Source organism: Salvelinus alpinus, chromosome 16, assembly GCF_045679555.1.
Source record: "Salvelinus alpinus chromosome 16, SLU_Salpinus.1, whole genome shotgun sequence".
Lineage (NCBI taxonomy): Eukaryota > Metazoa > Chordata > Actinopteri > Salmoniformes > Salmonidae > Salvelinus > Salvelinus alpinus.
The window spans coordinates 45486357-45508573 of NC_092101.1; the positions used below are offsets into that span (position 1 = coordinate 45486357).

The 22217-nt window shown below is 45.6% G+C and overlaps 1 protein-coding gene across 2 annotated transcripts in view; it reads right to left on the minus strand.

The window, feature by feature from the left end:
- Nucleotides 1–15772: 15772 nt before the first annotated feature.
- Nucleotides 15773–22217, minus strand: part of nek7 (NIMA-related kinase 7) — a 150761-nt gene continuing 144316 nt past the window's right edge. The window contains exons 12-13 of one of the 2 annotated variants that reach the window (XR_011668367.1): nucleotides 17476–17695; nucleotides 15773–15896 (exon numbers count right to left, since the gene is read on the minus strand). The gene's annotated coding sequence lies outside the window, so the exon portion shown is untranslated. Of the gene's footprint in view, nucleotides 17696–22217 lie in introns of both variants that reach the window. The other variant, XR_011668366.1, reaches the window with a different exon arrangement.

Below are 22217 nucleotides of genomic sequence, written 5' to 3' on the forward strand. Positions count from 1 at the left end.
TTTATTTAGTTGGTAAATAATTAGACAATTTGGAAAGAAAGCTGATAGCACTGCTCTCTAGGCTACTTTCCCCAATTCCACATGTTGGCTGATCGGTTCTCTGTCAAGATGTCACAAATGGACGTCAAGTCATCCACCTGTCTCCGCATTAGGCAAAGAGTCGAAGCCACTCTCTGTCACCAATTACCACACGGGTACAGTGTAGGTGTGATAACCACTCTCTGTCACCAATTACCACACGGGTACAGTGTAGGTGTGATGCGCTTGGCATTGCTTCTGCTTTCATTTCTCAAAGTTTGCAGTTTGCTAAACTTGTTAACGATGTTTTGTTACACTGTAAACACACAGTCTGCTAACCATCATGCTGTCCACTGTTAAAACGTCTGGAACTACAATACAAAACAGAGCTTCACTGTGTTTCTCATTGGGTGAATAGGTTTTGATCTTTGAAGGAAAGCAGTGTCTATGAGAATCATTTTTTAATAACATCCAGAATATATTTTCACAAGTTCAAAAAGCAATTGTTTTTGGTCTTGACTAGGAGAGCATTTCAGTTAATTAGGCACAACAACCCCCCCCCCACACACACACACACACACACCGCTGTCATAGCGAGGACAAAGAAAACAAAAGAGACAAATACAAACAGAGATAAAAAGCGAAAAAAGAAAGCTGTGGCAGCCAGCCTGTGCCTTCAGCCTGTGCCTTCAGCCCGTGAGTGAGTTGCATCCGCTGCGTTTCCCTCTGATCAGCGCGCTCCCCCGCCGCGCTCCCTCCCGCCCCTGTGCTGCGGGTCAGTCCTTGGTGAGAAGGCTGTCGCCTTTATACCTACAACCCTCACTACCAGACGTATGTGTGTGTTTGTGTGTGTTTGTACAGCAAGGAAAACGCACCCCAGGACTAGCCTAGAGGGGCAAGCAGATTCCTGGCCTCCGCTGGGATGCAACGCACAGCTATAGGGTTTCTACCGGTGGGGGGCTGCTGTTGCTGTGTGTGTGTGTGTGTGTGTGTGTGTGTGTGTGTGTGTGTGTGTGTGTGTGTGTGTGTGTGTGTGTGTGTGTGTGTGTGTCAGAGAGAGACAATGAGCATCAACTCCTGTGCCTCAGGGTCACATAGAGTGAGAGAGAGAGAGAGGGTCTCTGCAGAGTCATGTTGTGTTGTGATGCAGGTAAACAACAATGTGAACCTGTTAGATCTCATCACCTTCATCACAACGTTATGTTGATTTGTTAGTGAAGCCCAAAACTAATCACAACTCCTGATGAAGGAAAACCAGGCTGAAACGTTAGGAGGGGAGGGGAGGAAAGGGAGGGGGGGAGAGGAGAGAGGGAGGAGGAGAGAGGGAGGAGAGGAAGGAGAGGGAGGGGAGGAGAGGGAGGGAGGAGAGGGAGGGGAGGAGAGGGAGGGGAAGGGAGGAGAGGGAGGAGAGGGGAGGAGTGGAGAGGAGAGGAGAGAGAGAGGGAGGGGAGGAGAGAGGGGAGGGGAGGAGAGAGGGGAGGAGAGAGAGGAGAGGAGAGAGAGAGGGAGGGGAGGAGAGAGGGGAGGGGAGGAGAGGGAGGGGAGGAGAGAGGGGAGGAGAGAGAGGAGAAGAGAGGAGAGGGAGGGGAGGAGATGAGAGGAGAGAGAAGGGAGGAGAGGAGAGGGAGAGGAGGAGAGGGAGGAGAGGGGTGAAGAGGAGAGGGGGGAGGAGAGGAGAGGGAGGGGTGGAGAGGGAGGGGAGGAGAGGAAAGGAGAGAGAGGGGAGGGGAGGGGAGGGGAGGAGGGGAAAGGAGGGGGGAGAGAAGAGGGGAGGGGTGGAGAGAGAGGGGAGGGGAGGGGTGGAGAGAGAGGGGAGGGGAGGGGAGGGGAGGGGAGGGGAGGGGAGGGGAGGGGAGGGGAGGAGGGGAAAGGAGGGGGGAGAGAAAGAGAGAGAGCACGAGAGAGGAGAGGGTGTTTGCTTCTTAGCGCCAAGCTTTCCTCTGGTTGTGCTGTGGTTGAGACGGAGGGTTAATGTGAGAGGTGAGGAGTGACGGTCTGTCAGAGTGTGTGTGTGCAGTGTGTGTGTGTGTGCAGTGTGTGTGTGTGTGCAGTGTGTGTGTGTGTGCAGTGTGTGTGTGTGTGTGCAGTGTGTGCAGTGTGTGTGTGTGCAGTGTGTGTGTGTGTGTGTGTGCAGTGTGTGCAGTGTGTGTGTGTGTGCAGTGTGTGTGTTGAACTCTGAGGGACTGAGGCTGTTCCTAGGGATCATTAGGACTCTGTATGCTAATATTGGCCTTTAGAACTTCAACCAACACTTTTCCATCTTCATTCATTTGCATAAATGCATATTATACTAATTTCACACTGCATATTATCCTCAGCATAGAACAAAACATTAAATGTGCAGGAAAATTAAAAAGTTAACATTGCATATTAATTATGTTGTGTCAAAACAACTTCTCACAACTGTCTTCATGTAAACTACTTCCGACTGCATCAAACACAACATTGAGTAGACATTGGCTGTTTAGACAGGCCGCCCAATTCTGATATTTTTTCCACTAATTGGTCTTTTGGCCAATCAGATCTTTTTACATCAGATCGTTTTCAGAGCTGACCTGATTGGTCAAAAGACCAATTAGTGAAAAAAATATCAGAATTGGGCGGCCTGTCTAAACGCAGCCATAGTTCCCCAGGCTCTGTCTTTCACTTTGCCCTTGTCTTAACTTCAAACGAGAAGGTTTTCCATTAAGCATAGGTTGACGTTACTGATAAGTGAAACCTTTCAGCAGCAAACATTTACAGCGTTGTACTCTCTCACACACACACACACACACACACACACACACACACACACACACACACACACACACACACACACACACACACACACACACACACACACACACACACACACACACACACACACACACACACACACACACACACACACACACACACACACACACACACACACACACACCTCCAAATGAACATTGGCAGTTGTTTATCACCTGTTAGGGCATTATAATGTGACCAGGTACAGATCTGTCTCTGTTAGCTGTGTCGTGTGTCCCAACAAGGCTCTCTAGTCTCTACCCCCCTCTGACTGCCGTTTACTCTGGTAAACAAGGTGTTAGCTGGAAAACAGAGGGTCCTGCGGCCCTGCGCTCTCCCCTCCTGTCAGACATACACACCTGGAGGTATAGCTAGCTCTGAGCCTTTTGGACAGGAGCCTCAAAGTGTTTTCAGTCTCTCTGCTGAAGAATGTGTGCTTTGATATCCCTTCAGCTCTGATAACGGTCAAGGACAGGAGAGTAGAACTCCCTACCTCGTACCTCTTACCTACTGTATTCACCATCTTATATTCTCATAACAGTTGTAAACCCGACTGGCTAACCCAAATGATGGACGGACAATGTAACGACTATACGTGAGTATACCTTCGTTAACTAACATATAGTAACAGTACACCACACGTTTTACATTAAGTAGGCCTACTGCACATCAAGAAATCATATGAGAGAGAGAGAGAGAGAGAGAGAGAGAGACTATTATTCTCATAATGATGTGAACGGGGAGGTATGTATGTTCCCAGTTGGCAGAACAGAGGAAAGCGTGGGAATAGAGGAAGCTGGGAACGTCGTTTGGCACACAGAGCTCTGGTCCCCAGTACCAGGGCACGGCTCTACACAAGAATGTCTATGATGCGGTGGCAGCTCTATAAATCACTACGGGTTGCCCTTAAGTACAGATCTAGGATCAGCTTACGTTTTTTTTGCATCAGGGTGAAAAACGTAAAAACCTGACTTTAGATCAGCGGCTAATGACAACTTCATTCTACTCACACATGCATACATGCGTACACAAACACAGAACTACACACAGACACAGCAGCTGTGTGCTCAGCTCAGCCTAGGCTCTGTGTGTAGCTCTGTGTGTACACCTGGTAGTGGTTTGGTTTTACTAGAGACCAGAACAGCGTTACAGCACGCAGACCGCAGGAGACAGGGTGTGCACACACACACACACACACACACACACACACACACACACACACACACACACACACACACACACACACACACACACACACACACACGCTGGGAGATGGGGTACTAAAGCAGGAAAGTAGGTAGACAGAGAACGCAGCAGGTTTGTTGTGCCTTTTAGAAATATAGTCAGAGAAAAGCAACTTCAACATGAGGCTGACAAAAAAGAAATCTGTTGTTTCCTCAGAGGAGAAGAAGAAGACAACAGAAGCACATTGCAGTCAATGTTTCTGGTAGATGTAACCATTCTCTTTGATTGACTGCCTCCTCAATCTCCATCTGACTAGCTTCCCTCCATCTTTGAACACGTCTCTTTAGGGCTTCTGTCAGTCAGGCTGGCAGAAGTGGCTATTTGGGGTCTGCTCATTGGCCGGTTTACGAGCTGAGTGCTTATTTTACTAGACCCAGACACATGTGACAGTGAAGGAGATCCTTTAGGAAGTCTGGCGTACAGGCTGAAATATGGGAGGCTTAGAAGGCTGTAAAACTGCCTGATGGTAATAACCATCACCACAGGACCCACCAGACCCTGTGTAATGGACACATGACATTAGTCACAAGACATCCTGAAACTGGATTAACATATGGCCAGAAATTAAATCAAAAACTTAAATTTTATCCTGATTTGTCAAAAAGCATATTACAGTAAGGGGCTTGATTCAATCCGTATTGCTGAAGTTACCACATCCCAAACATCAATGATGTCCTCATCGAAGATTTACAGCCTCTCTCCTGACTGATCAACAGGAAGTGGGGGTGGCGTGAGTAAAGTCTCCCCCAGGAAGTGAAACCAGCTGTGTTGGGGGGTGGAGACTCTGTGGATCATGTTTCTTTTCAACCTCTTTAACACAGCATTTGTTTCCAATAGTTACAGTTTGTAAAAACACCCGTTCCGGAAGGCTCCGCTGATGCTTCCGAGTCCCGTTTACTGGCCCAGCGTTCTATAAATCCTGGCATTGCTGCTGCACCCGGCAGTGCGTGCCTTTGTGCCTGTTAAAACCCCTCACCGTTTTAGAGAGGTATTTGGCTTTTTATTTTGGCTCCGCTCGCTGCGGGCTGCTTGTACTTTACTGTGCTCCCTCTGCGCTGGACTGACCATAATAGATTAAGGACAGGCAGTCACTGTGTGTGTGTGTGTGCGCGTGCAAATGTTAGTGTTCAGGAATGACACCAGCTGTAATCTAGGCTATGCAGCGTATCAGTTAAAGGAGGGGTGTTACAGAAGCTCAAAACACTGTCTGTCTGTCTGTCTGTCTCCTCTCTCTGCCCTTCAGAGCACTGGAACCTACAGAAACCTTTTTCATTCTAATTTTAAGTTGAACCTGTTTATAGTTTATACAAGTTCCTTCAGACATATCAAGAAACACCCTTTAACAATAACAGCTTTTAAATCCTAAACAAGGGTTCTGGAGGTTGGAGACAGTCCCCGGTGAATCTGTTCTTCTAGTAAACTAATATGTTTGAAGTTTTGTTTGCCAAGCATGCGCCACAAGCTATTTCAAATGTGCAAACACACTATTGATATTTCAGACTTCAGAAAACAGAAAAAAGGCCTCACTTCGACATCCTCCAGAACCTTTCCTCGTCCACCTGGGACAAAATGATGAGAAAAAAGCTCTGTATTTCGCAAGACACACACACCACACACACACACACACACATACACACACACTATATATGAAGAGTCAGTAACATTTAATAAAGTGGAGAGAGAATAAACTGCTTAAACTTTAAATCAAACCTTGCCAATACAGAGTTGTAAACACTGAAATGATACTATTAATATTCAAGGACAGGAAGCTGATTGTCTCCATACACAAGTCAGGTTCTGGCAACAGTACTGAGAGATGGAAGCTGAGAGAGAGATGGGAGCTGAGAGAGAGATGGGAGCTGAGAAAGAGATGGAAGCTGAGAGAGAGATGGGAGCTGATAGAGAGATGGGAGCTGAGAAAGAGATGGAAGCTGAGAGAGAGATGGAAGCTGAGAGAGAGATGGGAGCTGAGAGAGAGATGGGAGCCGAGAGAGAGATGGGAGCTGAGAGAGAGATGGAAGCTGAGAGAAAGATGGGAGCTGAGAGAGAGATGGGAGCTGAGAGAGAGATGGAAGCTGAGAGAGAGAGATGGAAGCTGAGAGAGAGAGATGGAAGCTGATAGAGAGAGATGGAAGCTGAGAGAGAGATGGGAGCTGAGAGAGAGATGGAAGCTGAGAGAGAGAGATGGAAGCTGAGAGAGAGAGATGGAAGCTGATAGAGAGAGATGGAAGCTGAGAGAGAGATGGGAGCTGAGAGAGATGGGAGCTAAGAGATAGATGGAAGCGGAGAGAGAGATGGAAGCTGAGAGAGAGAGATGGAAGCTGATAGAGAGAGATGGAAGCTGAGAGAGAGATGGGAGCTGAGAGAGATGGGAGCTAAGAGATAGATGGAAGCGGAGAGAGAGATGGAAGCTGAGAGAGAGATGGGAGCTGAGAGAGAGATGGGAGCTGAGAGAGAGATGGGAGCTGAGAGAGAGATGGGAGCTGAGAGAGAGATGGGAGCTGAGAAAGAGATGGGAGCTGAGAAAGAGATGGGAGCTGAGAGAGAGATGGAAGCTGAGAGAGAGATGGGAGCTGAGAGAGAGCTGAGAAATGATAGAGAGATGGGAGCTGAGAGAGAGATGGGAGCTGATAGAGAGATGGGAGCTGAGAGAGAGATGGGAGCTGAGAGAGAGATGAGAGAGAGAGAGGGGGCTGTGAGAGAGACAGGGGCTGAGAGAGAGAGGGGAGCTGAGAGAGAGATGAGAGCTGAGAGAGAGAGATGGGCCTGTGAGAGAGACAGGGGCTGAGAGAGAGAGGGGAGCTGAGAGAGAGATGAGAGCTGAGAGAGAGAGATGGGGCTGTGAGAGAGACAGGGGCTGAGACCACCCTGCTACCACGAAAAGACTTCCACCCTGCTACAATACAGCGGGTAAACGCAAGCATTTCCCGTGACTGTGCCTCAAAACCAAATGTTTTTCTGGCCCACCACTCCACCCTGGACTTGAACAGCCTCTATGACCAGGTCCACCTCTACAAGGCAGCAGTGCCCACCTTTGCCCGGACTCTAAAGGACATCCCTCTCAAACGCAGCCCCAACACTTCACACAGGAGCAACAGATCAATAGACACCCCACCCAGACCAGCGAGACACCCTCCAAGACCTCCAGGACCCCCCCCCCCCTGGACCTACACATAGAGGACCCACGCCAAGAGGACTTACATCCAGACCACAGCACCCCCAGACACATCCACACCCCCAACCCAACCAATCAACACCCCCCCCACATCAACCATGCCCACACCCAATTTAGGCCCCCTCAGATCAGACCCATGCCACTCCTGCCCACCCCATGCACCCCACCCCCGCAAAGAGGGCATCAACATGGAAGTCACACATACGCCCAGGTAGTGAGCGGGCAAACAGGCCCAACCCCCACTCTTACACTCGCCCAAGCCAACGGCATGTACCAGATGCTCAGCAGGCTCTGCTCACACTTACTGGCCTGAGGCCAAACCACGACCAACAACATTGGACACTTTATGGAACAAAAAGCCTTCACTATATCATCCTGGAATATCCAAGGTCTGAGGTCATCTGCCTTTGGCCTAAAGAGCAGGAACCCGGACTTCACCAAAGAAATCGGTAATGCAGACATTGTCATCCTGCAAGAAACATGGTATAGAGGAGACGGACCCACTGGTTGCCCTCTAGGTTACAGAGAGCTGGTAGTCCCATCCACCAAACTACCAGGTGTGAAACAGGGAAGGGACTCAGGGGGAATGCTAATTTGGTATAGAGCAGACCTAACTCACTCCATTAAATTAATCAAAACAGGAACATTTTACATTTGGCTAGAAATTCAAAAGGAAATTATCTTAACAGAGAAAAATGTCCTCCTGTGTGCTACCTATATCCCCCCACTAGAATCCCCATACTTTAATGAAGACAGCTTCTCCATCCTGGAGTGGGAAATCAATCATTTCCAGGCCCAGGGACATGTATTAGTCTGTGGCGACCTAAATGCCAGAACTGGACAAGAACCTGACACCCTCAGCACACAGGGGGACAAACACCTGCCTGCAGGTGACAGCATTCCCTCCCCCATATGCCCACCTAGGCACAACTATGACAACATAACCAACAAAAACGGGTCACAACTCCTGCAGCTCTGTCGCACGCTGGGTATGTACATAGTCAATGGTAGGCTTCGAGGGGACTCCTATGGTAGGTACACCTATAGCTCATCTCTTGGCAGTAGCACTGTAGACTACTTTATCACTGACCTCAACCCAGAGTCTCTCAGAGCGTTCACAGTAAGCCCACTGACACCCCTATCAGACCACAGCAAAATCACAGTCTACTTGAACAGAGCAATACTCAATCATGAGGCATCAAAGCCAAAGGAACTGAGTAACATTAAGAAATGCTATAGATGGAAGGAATGCAGTTTGGAAACCTACCAAAAAACAATTAGGCAACAGCAAATTCAATCCCTTTTAGACAACTTCCTGGGTAAAACGTTCCACTGCAATAGTGAAGGTGTAAACTTGGCAGTAGAAAATCTTAACAGTATATTTGACCTCTCAGCTTCCCTATCAAATCTAAAAATCTCAAATAGAAAACCGAAGAAAATGAACAACAATGACAAATGGTTTGATAAAGAATGCAAAAATCTAAGAAATAAATTGAGAAACCTGTCCAACCAAAAACATAGAGACCCGGAAAACCTGAGTCTACGCCTTCACTATGGTGAATCACTAAAACAATACAGAAATACACTACGGAAAAAGAAGGAACAGCACGTCAGAAATCAGCTCAATGTAATTGAAGAATCCATAGACTCTAACCAATTCTGGGAAAATTGGAAAACACTAAACAAACAACAACACGAAGAATTATCTATCCAAAATGGAGATGTATGGGTAAACCACTTCTCCAATCTTTTTGGCTCTATAACAAAGAATAAAGAGCAAAAACATATACATGATCAAATACAAATCCTAGAATCAACTATTAAAGACTACCAGAACCCACTGGATTGTCCAATTACCTTGAATGAGTTACAGGACAAAATAAAAACCCTCCAACCCAAAAAGGCCTGTGGTGTTGATGGTATCCTTAATGAAATGATCAAATATACAGACAACAAATTCCAATTGGCTATATTAAAACTCTTTAACATCGTCCTTAGCTCTGGCATCTTCCCCAATATTTGGAACCAAGGACTGATCACCCCAATCCACAAAAGTGGAGACAAATTTGACCCCAATAACTACCGTGGAATATGCGTCAACAGTAACCTTGGGAAAATACTCTGCATTATCATTAACAGCAGACTCGTACATTTCCTCAATGAAAACAATGTACTGAGCAAATGTCAAATTGGCTTTTTACCAAATTACCGTACAACAGACCATGTATTCACCCTACACACCCTAATTGACAACCAAACAAACCAAAACAAAGGCAAAGTCTTCTCATGCTTTGTTGATTTCAAAAAAGCCTTCGACTCAATTTGGCATGAGGGTCTGCTATACAAATTGATGGAAAGTGGTGTTGGGGGTAAAACATACGACATTATAAAATCCATGTACACAAACAACAAGTGTGCGGTTAAAATTGGCAAAAAATACACACATTTCTTCACACAGGGTCGTGGGGTGAGACAGGGATGCAGCTTAAGCCCCACCCTCTTCAACATATATATCAACGAATTGGCGCGGGCACTAGAACAGTCTGCAGCACCCGGTCTCACCCTACTAGAATCCGAAGTCAAATGTCTACTGTTTGCTGATGATCTGGTGCTTCTGTCACCAACCAAGGAGGGCCTACAGCAGCACCTAGATCTTCTGTACAGATTCTGTCAGACCTGGGCCCTGACAGTAAATCTCAGTAAGACCAAAATAATGGTGTTCCAAAAAAGGTCCAGTCGCCAGGACCACAAATTCCATCTAGACACCGTTGCCCTAGAGCACACAAAAAACTATACATACCTCGGCCTAAACATCAGCACCACAGGTAACTTCCACAAAGCTGTGAACGATCTGAGAGACAAGGCAAGAAGGGCATTCTATGCCATCAAAAGGAACATAAATTTCAACATACCAATTAGGATCTGGCAAAAAATACTTGAATCAGTCATAGAGCCCATTGCCCTTTATGGTTGTGAGGTCTGGGGTCCGCTCACCAACCAAGATTTCACAAAATGGGACAAACACCAAATTGAGACTCTGCATGCAGAATTCTGCAAAAATATCCTCCGTGTACAACGTAGAACACCAAATAATGCATGCAGAGCAGAATTAGGCCGATACCCACTAATTATCAAAATCCAGAAAAGAGCCGTTAAATTCTACAACCACCTAAAAGGAAGCGATTCCCAAACCTTCCATAACAAAGCCATCACCTACAGAGAGATGAACCTGGAGAAGAGTCCCCTAAGCAAGCTGGTCCTAGGGCTCTGTTCGCAAACACAAACACACCCCACAGAGCCCCAGGACAACAGCACAATTAGACCCAACCAAATCATGAGAAAACAAAAAGATAATTACTTGACACATTGGAAAGAATTAACAAAAAAACTGAGCAAACTACAATGCTATTTGGCCCTAAACAGAGAGTACACAGTGGCAGAATACCTGACCACTGTGACTGACCCAAACTTAAGGAAAGCTTTGACTATGTACAGACTCAGTGAGCATAGCCTTGCTATTGAGAAAGGCCGCCGTAGGCAGACATGGCTCTCAAGAGAAGACAGGCTATGTGCTCACTGCCCACAAAATGAGGTGGAAACTGAGCTGCACTTCCTAACCTCCTGCCCAATGTATGACCATATTAGAAAGACATATTTCCCTCAGATTACACAGATCCACAAAGAATTCGAAAACAAATCCAATTTTGATAAACTCCCATATCTACTGGGTGAAATTCCACAGTGTGCCATCACAGCAGCAAGATTTGTGACCTGTTGCCACAAGAAAAGGGCAACCAGTGAAGAACAAACACCATTGTAAATACAACCCATATTTATGCTTATTTATTTTAACTTGTGTGCTTTAACCATTTGTACATTGTTACAACACTGTATATATATAATATGACATTTGTAATGTCTTTTTTGTTTTGAAACTTCTGTATGTGTAATGTTTACTGTTAATTTGTATTGTTTATTTCACTTTTGTATATTATCTACCTCACTTGCTTTGGCAATGTTAACACATGTTTCCCATGCCAATAAAGCCCCTTGAATTGAATTGAATTGACAGATGGGAGCTGAGAGAGAGATGAGAGAGGGGAGCTGAGAGAGAGAGAGATGGGAGCTGAGAGAGAGATGAGAGCTGAGAGAGAGATGGGAGCTGAGAGAGAGATGGGAGCTGAGAGAGAGATGGGAGCTGAGAGAGAGATGGGAGCTGAGAGAGAGAGATGGGAGATGGGAGCTGAGAGAGAGATGGGACCTGAGAAAGAGATGGAAGCTGAGAGAGAGATGGGAGCTGATAGAGAGATGGGAGCTGAGAGAGAGATGGGAGCTGAGAGAGAGAGAGAGATGGGAGCTGAGAGAGAGATGAGAGCTGAGAGAGAGATGAGAGCTGAGAGAGAGATGAGAGCTGAGAGAGAGATGGGAGCTGAGAGAGAGATGGGAGCTGATAGAGAGATGGGAGCTGAGAGAGAGATGGGAGCTGAGAGGCTGAGAGGCTTCCGGATGATGGATGGAGGTAGATTCAGAGAGGGACACGAGGAAGCCGTCCAGTGAATTGGCAGGTTTAAAAACACCTAAACTCTGTCTTTCTGTCTGTCTATTCATCTATAATATTATCTCTCTATTCCTGCATCTGGTCTACCCCTTACTCTCTGCCTGAGGAAAACAAAGAGATGCTAGTTAGGATATGACAATCAGTCTCTGTCTGAGGAAAACAAAGAGATGCTAGTTAGGATATGACAATCAGTCTCTGTCTGAGGAAAACAAAGAGATGCTAGTTAGGATATGACAATCAATCTCTGTCTGAGGAAAACAAAGAGATGCTAGTTAGGATATGACAATCAGTCTCTGTCTGAGGAAAAGAAAGAGATGCTAGTTAGGATATGACAATCAGTCTCTGTCTGAGGAAAACAAAGAGATGCTAGTTAGGATATGACAATCAGTCTCTGTCTGAGGAAAAGAAAGAGATGCTAGTTAGGATATGACAATCAGTCTCTGTCTGAGGAAAACAAAGAGATGCTAGTTAGGATATGACACAATCAGTCTCTGTCTGAGGAAAACAAAGAGATGCTAGTTAGGATATGACACAATCAGTGAGTGAGAATCACATTCTTAATACTTCATTCTACGGTCAACACTGTGTGCCATGAACGTTCATGTTGATTGATTGAATTAGAAAATTGAATTAAAAAAGTAAACTGTTTCATTCAGCAATCAGACATGTATAAAGCAGACTAGTCCCAGGAGCCTTGCAAGTGCAAAGCTACAGAGGACAAAAAAATACTATTTTTATGAATGCCAATTTCCACTGGTGTAAAGTACGTAAGTAAAAATACTTTAAAGTACTTCTTAAGTCGTTTTTTGGGGGGTAACTTATACTTCACTACATTCCTAAAGAAAATAATGTACTTTTTACTCCATATACAGTTGAAGTCGGAAGTTTACATACACCTTAGCCAAATACATTTAAACTCAGTTTTTCACAATTACTGACATTTAATCCCAGTAAAAATTCCCTGTCTTAGGTTAGTTAGGATCACCACTTTATTTTAAGAATGTGAAATGTCAGAATAATAGTATAATTATTTATTTCAGCTTATATTTCTTTCATCACATTCCCAGTGGGTCAGAAGTTAACATACGCTCAATTAGTATTTGGTAGCATTGCCTTTAAATTGTTTAACTTGGGTCAAACGTTTCGGGTAGCCTTCCACAAGCTTCCCACAATAAGTTGGGTGAATTTTGGTCCATTCCTCCTGACAGAGCTGATGTAACTAAGTCAGGTTTGTAGGCCTCCTTGCTCGCACACGATTTTTCAGTTCTTCCCACATGTTTTCTATAGGATTGGGGTCAAGGCTTTGTGATGGCCACTCCAATACCTTGACTTTGTTGTCCTTAAGACATTTTGCCACAACTTTGGAAGTATGCTTGGGGTCATTGTCCATTTGGAAGAACCATTTGCGACCAAGCTTTAACTTCCTGACTGATGTCTTGAGATGTTGCTTCAATATATCCACATAATTTTCCTCCCTATTTTGTGAAGTGCACCAGTCCCTCCTGCAGCAAAGTACCCCCACAACATGATGCTCCACCCCCGTTCTTCACAGTTGGGATAGTGTTCTTCGGCTTGCAAGCCTCCCCCTTTTTCCTTCAAACATAACAATGGTCATTATGGCCAAACAGTTCTATTTTTGTTTCATCAGATGACATTTCTCCAAAAGGTACGATCTTTGTCCCCATGTGCAGTTGCAAACCGTAGTCTGGCTTTTTTATGGCGGTTTTGGAGCAGTGGCTTCTTCCTTGCTGAGCGGCCTTTCAGGTTATGTTGATATAGGACTCGTTTTACTGAGGATAAAGATGCGTTTGTACCTGTTTTCTCCAGCATCTTCAAATCAAATCAAATTAATTTATATAGCCCTTCTTACATCGGCTGATATCTCAAAATGCTGTACAGAAACCCAGCCTAAAACCCCAAACAGCAAGCAATGCAGGTGTAGAAGCACGGTGGCTAGGAAAAACTCCCTAGAAAAGCCAAAACCTAGGAATAAACCTAGAGAGGAACCAGGTTATGAGGGGTGGCCAGTCCTCTTCTGGCTGTGCCGGGTGGAGATTATAACAGAACATGGCCAAGATGTTCAAATATTCATAAATGACCAGCATGGTCGAATAATAATAATCACAGTAGTTGTCGAGTGTATCACACTGGAATTGTGATAGAGTGAATTATAAGTGAAATAATCTGTCTGTAAACAATTGTTGGAAAAAGTACTTGTGTCATGCACAAAGTAGATGTCCTAACCGACTTGCCAAAACTATAGTTTGTTAACAAGAAATTTGTGGAGTGGTTGAAAAACAATTTTTTTTTATTTATTATTATAATTATTATTTATTTTCTTACCCCCTTTCCTCCCCAATTTCGTGGTATCCAATTGTTAGTAATTACTATCTCGTCTCATCTTCGGGCTCGGGAGAGACGAAGGTCGAAAGCCATGCGTCCTCCGAAACACAACCCAACCAAGCCGCAACAGGAGTCGCTGGAGCGCGATGAGACAAGGATATCCCTACCGGCCAAACCCTCCCTAACCCGGACGACGCTAGGCCAATTGTGCGTCGCCCCACGGACCTCCCGGTCGCGGCCGGCTGCGACAGAGCCTGGGCGCGAACCCAGAGTCTCTGGTGGCACAGCTAGCGCTGCGATGCAGTGCCCTAGACCACTGCGCACCCGGGAGGCCCCTGAAAAACAAGTTTTAATGACTCCAACCTAAGTGTATGTAAACTTCCGGCTTCAACTGTATTTCCCCTGACACCCAAAAGTACTCGTTACATGTTTAATGCTTAGTAGGACAACAAATTGTCCAATTCACACACTTATCAAGAGAACATCCCTGGTCATCCCTACTGTCTCTGATCTGGTGGACTCACTAAACACACATGTGTCTTTTGTAAATTGTGCCTGAGTGTTGTACTGTGCCTCTGGCTATCCTTAAATTTAAAAAACAAGAAAGTGGTGCCGTCTGGGTTGATTAATATAAGGAATTTGAAATTATGTATACTTTTACTTTTGTTACTTAAGTCTATTTTACTTTTAGAATTTTACTCAAGTGTATTTTACTGGGTGACTTTCACTTGAGATATTTTCTATTAAGGTATCTTTACTTTCACAATCAGGATCTGATTAGAGCTGTGAAGCCCAGAAACAACCCCAGTATCAATTCCACCTGTTTACTCATGTTTGTTTTGACTGTGTTAGTTCGTGGTTCCCTGGGAGCCATTTTGCCATGATGAGGTTGATCTGTGGTCCCTGGGGAGTTCATTACACACACACACACACACACACACACACACACACACACACACACACACACACACACACACACACACACACACACACACACACACACACACACACACACACACACACACACACACACACACACACACACACACACACACAGACAGACAGACAGACAGAGACAGAGAGAGAGAGATGTATTGTCTTCCTGATGCTGTCTGGTCAGACATGACACAGAGGAGGATTGGGGAGGTAGGAGGAAGACACTCCCTCTCTCTCTCTCTGTAATGAACTCCTCAGGGACCACAGTTCAACCTCATCATAGCAAAATGGACAGGACGGGACTCAATGGGTGAGATGGAGATCTTGAGGGGGGTGGGGAGGACAGGGATGGATGCAGAAGAAATGGAGATCTCGCTAGGGGAGGACTTGAGGGAGGGAGGGTGGGGGACTTGAGGGGGGAGGGTGGGGGACTTGTGGGAGGGAGGGTGGGGGACTTGTGGGAGGGAGGGTGGGGGAATTGTGGGAGGGAGGGTGGGGGACTTGAGGGGGGGAGGGTGGGTGGGTGGGGGAAGACTCGTGGGGGTAGGTGGGGGAGGTCTCGAAGGGCAACGTTAGTAGACACAGAAACATCTCGTTAATAGTCTCATACACGCTAACGATGCTTACAGACAACACTCATCCTTTACTCAAAGAATAGCTACAGAAATAGTTATGTCTAATGTTGGGTGAAAAACAGAAAGGAAAACGTCGTACACTGCTGCTCCTGCTCCCAGGTAATCTTTATTTCTAACAACGTTTCGACCCTTAGGTCTTCATCAGGCTCCCATATCCCAGGTGGGGGTGGAAGGTCCTATATATAGGGACAGTACTCAGTGACAGCACTTCCTGAAACAGGAGGTTAAAAAAAAATTATAACATAGTTTCACAATATTAACATTCAATGTATCAAAATATATGATCATACACAGGGAATGTGATTAATAAGTACAGTAATATACATGCAATTAGGATTTAAAAAAACAATTTGGACATTTTGAAACTATAAAAACGGTTTCAAGTCAAACTCCTCGTTAAGGCCAAGAGGAGACAGTGTGTTGAGCCTGTGGATCCAGAAAGATTCCCTTTGAAGAAGTTTCCTCTCATTGTCCCCTCCCCTGTGTGATACCATTTCTACTCCACTGTATCTCAGAGAACAAATAGGATGTCTTCTACTCCACTGTATCTCAGAGAACTAATAGGATGTCTTCTACTCCACTGTATCTCAGAGAACTAATAGGATGTCTTCTACTCTACTGTATCTCAGAGAACTAATAGGATGTCTTATACTCTACTGTATCTCAGAGAACTAATAGGATGTCTTCTACTCTACTGTATCTCAGAGAACTAATAGGATGTCTTCTACTCCACTGTATCTCAGAGAACTAATAGGATGTCTTCTACTCTACTGTATCTCAGAGAACTAATAGGATGTCTTCTACTCCACTGTATCTCAGAGAACTAATAGGATGTCTTCTACTCCACTGTATCTCAGAGAACTAATAGGATGTCTTCTACTCTACTGTATCTCAGAGAACTAATAGGATGTCTTCTACTCCACTGTATCTCAGAGAACTAATAGGATGTCTTATACTCTACTGTATCTCAGAGAACTAATAGGATGTCTTCTACTCTACTGTGTCTCAGAGAACTAATAGGATGTCTTCTACTCCACTGTATCTCAGAGAACTAATAGGATGTCTTCTACTCCACTGTATCTCAGAGAACTAATAGGATGTCTTCTACTCTACTGTATCTCAGAGAACTAATAGGATGTCTTCTACTCCACTGTATCTCAGAGAACTAATAGGATGTCTTCTACTCCACTGTATCTCAGAGAACTAATAGGATGTCTTCTACTCTACTGTATCTCAGAGAACTAATAGGATGTCTTCTACTCTACTGTATCTCAGAGAACTAATAGGATGTCTTCTACTCCACTGTATCTCAGAGAACTAATAGGATGTCTTCTACTCCACTGTATCTCAGAGAACTAATAGGATGTCTTCTACTCTACTGTATCTCAGAGAACTAATAGGATGTCTTCTACTCCACTGTATCTCAGAGAACTAATAGGATGTCTTCTACTCCACTGTATCTCAGAGAACTAATAGGATGTCTTCTACTCTACTGTATCTCAGAGAACTAATAGGATGTCTTCTACTCCACTGTATCTCAGAGAACTAATAGGATGTCTTCTACTCCACTGTATCTCAGAGAACTAATAGGATGTCTTCTACTCTACTGTATCTCAGAGAACTAATAGGATGTCTTCTACTCCACTGTATCTCAGAGAACTAATAGGATGTCTTCTACTCCACTGTATCTCAGAGAACTAATAGGATGTCTTCTACTCCACTGTATCTCAGAGAACTAATAGGATGTCCAGCTTGTACAAAATGAGCAGCGACCAGATTTTTTGTCTCACCTGTCCGTATATTGCTGCGGTGTTCACTGATCCGTGTCTTAAGGCTTCTACAGGTTTAACCATTTCAACATGTACACAACCTTGGTGGACATGCAGGTAATCAGGCATTTGATCTTAAATCCTGGGCGCGGGTGGGTATATGAGTTGATTTTGTACATGAAGCTGCAATGATGAGTGTTTTCCTTTCTGGTTTCCATGAGTTTGTTTACAACTCCAGCACCTGAGGAAAGAACCTGGATGTCTGTATGTTCTTCAGCTTTTGTGATGTTTGGTGAACACATGGTTGAAGGTACAAATTAACTGAGGAGCATATGAAGAACGTGAAAGGATTCAATGACTGATTTGGACAGTCACAGGGATATACACTGAATGAAGGATCTCTGAACAAAATGTGAGATTTTCTGAGAGACGTCAGGATATCATCCAGACAACACACAGTAGGATTTATACCTGTTCAAACAACTAACTCTAGGTGGCAGTATGCACCCTTTCAGTTTGTTTCCCCAACTCATAGAAATAGTAGAAGAAGAACACTGACCACTTCAAAAATGGAGATAGCCTCAATGGCGCTGCCCATGCTCTCACAGACACCATAATGGGACAGATATACAGAAGAGTCCTCTATCATTCTCTATGATTCAACTAAACATTACCAATGAACAATAGTCAACATTCACACAATCTAATGTTTCATCTATATAAACAAAATATGCTAAATATGCCATTTAGCAGACACTCTATCCAAAGTGACTTAGTCATACGTACACAACTGTTTTACGTATGGGTGGTCCCGGGAATCAAACCCACTATCCTGGCATTGCAAATGCAATGCTCTACCAACTGAGCTACAGAGGACCCCCCAAAAAAGAACAGTTTGTTTTTATGGTGAATGCCCAATTTCCCCATTTTACTATGGCTCTGATTAGAGCTGTGAAACACAGAAACAACCCCAGTATCAATTCCACCTGTTTACTCATGTTTGTTTTGACTGTGTTAGTTCGTGGTTCCCTGGGAGCCATTTTGCCATGATGGGGTTGATCTGTGGTCCCTGGGGAGTTCATTACAGAAAGAGGGGGGGGGGGGGGGGAGGAGTCGTGCCTCCCTGCTGCTGCTGTCTGGCCACAGGGGAAAGACATGACACGGGGGAAGACAGGGGATGTGGGGGGAGAAGAAGGACAGGGGAGGAGGAGGACAGGGCAGGTGCGGAGGAGGACAGGGGAGGACTCAGTGGGTAAGATGGAGATCTTGAGGGGGGTGGGAAGGACAGGGGAGGTGGGGGGAGGAGGAGGACAGGAGAGAGCCGAAGGACGACGACAGGGGAGGACTCAGTGGGAAAGATGGAGCTCTTGAGGGGGGTGGGAAGGACAGGGGCGGTGGGGGGAGGAGGAGGACAGGAGAGAGCCGGAGGATGACGACAGGGGAGGACTCAGTGGGTAAAATGGAGCTCTTGAGGGGGGTGGGGAGGACAGGGACGGATGCAGGAGAGATGGAGATCTCGATAGCAGAGGCGGGGGAGAACTTGAGGGAGGGAGGGTGGGGGAGGTCGCGAAGGGCAACGGTAGTAGACACAGAAACATCTCGTTAATAGCGTCATATATATATATATAAATAAATGGTATGTGGACACCCCTTCAAATTAGCGGATTCGGCTATTTCAGCCACACCCGTTGCTGACAGGTATATAAAATCAAGCACACAGCCATGCAATCTCCATAGACAAACACTGGTAGTAGAATGGCCTTACTGAAGAGCTGAGGGACTTTCAACGTGGCCCTGTCATAGGATGCCACCTTTCCAACATGTCACTTTGTCACATTTCATCTCTGTTGGAGCTGCCCTGGTTAACTGTAAGTGCTGTTATTGTGAAGTGGAAACGTCTAGAAGCAACAACGGCGTGAAGTGGTAGACCACACAATCTCACAGAACGCGACCACCGAGTGCTGAAGCGCGTAAAAATCGTCTGTCCTCGGTTGCAACACTCACTCACAAATCACTACCTGGAAGCAATGTCAGCAGAATAACTGTTCGTTGGGAGCTTCATGTAATGGGTTTCAATGTCCGAGCATCTGCACACAAGCCTAAGATCAACATGCGCAATGCCAAGTGTCGGCTGGAGTGGTGTAAAGCTTGCCGCCATTGGACTCTGAAGCAGTGGAAATGCGATCTCTGGCGCGATGAATCACGCTTCACAATCTGGCAGACTGACGGCGAAGAAACTGGGTTTGGCGGATGCCAGGAGAACGCTACCTGCCCCAATGCATAGTGCCAACTGTAAAGTTTGGTGGAGGAGGAATAATGGTCTGGGGCTTTTCATGGTTCAGGCCCCTTAGTTCCAGTAAAGGGAAATCTTAATGCTACAGCATAAAATTACATTCTAGACGATTCTGTCCCTCCAACATTGTTGCAACAGTTTGGGGAAGGTCCTTTCCTGTTTCAGCATGACATTGCCCCTGTGCACAAAGCGAGGTCCATACAGAAATGGTTTGTCGAGATCGGTGTGGAAGAACTTGACTGGCCTGCACAGAGCCCTGACCTCAACCCAATCGAACACCTTCGTGATGAATTCGAACGCCGACTGCGAGCCAGGCCTCATCGCCAAATATCAGTGCCCAACCTCACTAATGCTCTTGTGGCTGAATGGAAGCAAGTCCCCGCATCAATTTTCCAACATCTAGTGGAAAGCCTTCCCAGAAGAGTGGAGGCTGTTATAGAAGCAAAGGGGGGACCAACTCCATATTAATGCCCATGATTTTGGAATGAGATGTTCGACGAGCGGGTGTCCACATATTTTTGGTTATGTAGTGTACATGCTAATGATGCTTACAGACAACACTCATCATTTACTCAAATAATTCAGACTAGCTAGCTGCCTTGTACAGAAATAGATCTGTCTAATGTAAGGTGAACACATGGTTGAAGTGACTGACGAGCATATAAAGAATGTGACAGGATTTGATGAGTGATATGTACATTCACAGGCATACACTGAATGAATGATGTCTGAACAAGGTGTGAGATTCTCTGAGATATCCTATTTCTGAAGGAAGTGTGGAGGAACGTCAGGTTATCATCCAGACAATGTTCCCGAAAGGAAAAACAAAAACTTTATTGCATTCAGTTAGCACACAAAGCACTGACGATGCGCATCTTGAAAGTCAGCCATGAAATGTTCAAACTCAAAACATAATACACTGCTCAAAAAAATAAAGGGAACACTAAAATAACACATCCTAGATCTGAATGAATGAAATATTCTTATTAAATACTTTTTTCTTTACATAGTTGAATGTGCTGACAACAAAATCACACAAAAATTATCAATGGAAATCAAATTTATCAACCCATGGAGGTGTGGATTTGGAGTCACACTCAAAATTAAAGTGGAAAACCACACTACAGGCTGATCCAACTTTGATGTAATGTCCTTAAAACAAGTCAAAATGAGGCTCAGTAGTGTGTGTGGCCTCCACGTGCCTGTATGACCTCCCTACAACGCCTGGGCATGCTCCTGATGAGATGGCGGTCTCCTGAGGGATCTCCTCCCAGATCTGGACTAAAGCATCCGCCAACTCCTGGACAGTTTGTGGTGCAACGTGGCGTTGGTGGATGGAGCGAGACATGATGTCCCAGATGTGCTCAATTGGATTCAGGTCTGGGAAACGGGCGGGCCAGTCCATAGCATCAATGCCTTCCTCTTGCAGGAACTGCTGACACACTCCAGCCACATGAGGTCTAGCATTGTCTTGCATTAGGAGGAACCCAGGGCCAACCGCACCAGCATACGGTCTCACAAGGGGTCTGAGGATCTCATCTCGGTACCTAATGGCAGTCAGGCTACCTCTGGCGAGCACATGGAGAGCTGTGCGGCCCCCCAAAGAAATGCCACCCCACACCATGACTGACTCACCGCCAAACCGGTCATGCTGGAGGATGTTGCAGGCAGCAGAACGTTCTCCACGGCGTCTCCAGACTCTGTCACGTCTGTCACATGTGCTCAGTGTGAACCTGCTTTCATCTGTGAAGAGCACAGGGGGCCAGTGGCGAATTTGCCAATCTTGGTGTTCTCTGGCAAATGCCAAACGTCCTGCACGGTGTTGGGCTGTAAGCACAACCCCCACCTGTGGACGTCGGGCCCTCATACCACCCTCATGGAGTCTGTTTCTGACCGTTTGAGCAGACACATGCACATTTGTGGCCTGCTGGAGGTCATTTTGCAGGGCTCTGGCAGTGCTCCTCCTTGCACAAAGGAGGAGGTAGCGGTCCTGCTGCTGGGTTGTTGCCCTCCTACGGCCTCCTCCACGTCTCCTTATGTACTGGCCTGTCTCCTGGTAGCGCCTCCATGCTCTGGACACTACGCTGACAGACACAGCAAACCTTCTTGCCACAGCTCGCATTGATGTGCCATCCTGGATGAGCTGCACTACCTGAGCCACTTGTGTGGGTTGTAGACTCCGTCTCATGCTACCACTAGAGTGAAAGCACCACCAGCATTCAAAGGTGACCAAAACATCAGCCAGGAAGCATAGGAACTGAGAAGTGGTCACCACCTGCAGAACCACTCCTTTATTGGGGGTGTCTTGCTAATTGCCTATAATTTCCACCTGTTGTCTATTCCATTTGCACAACAGCATGTGACATTTATTGTCAATCAGTGTCAATCAATAAGTGGACAGTTTGATTTCACAGAAGTGTGATTGACTTGGAGTTACATTGTGTTGTTTAAGTGTTCCCTTTATTTTTTT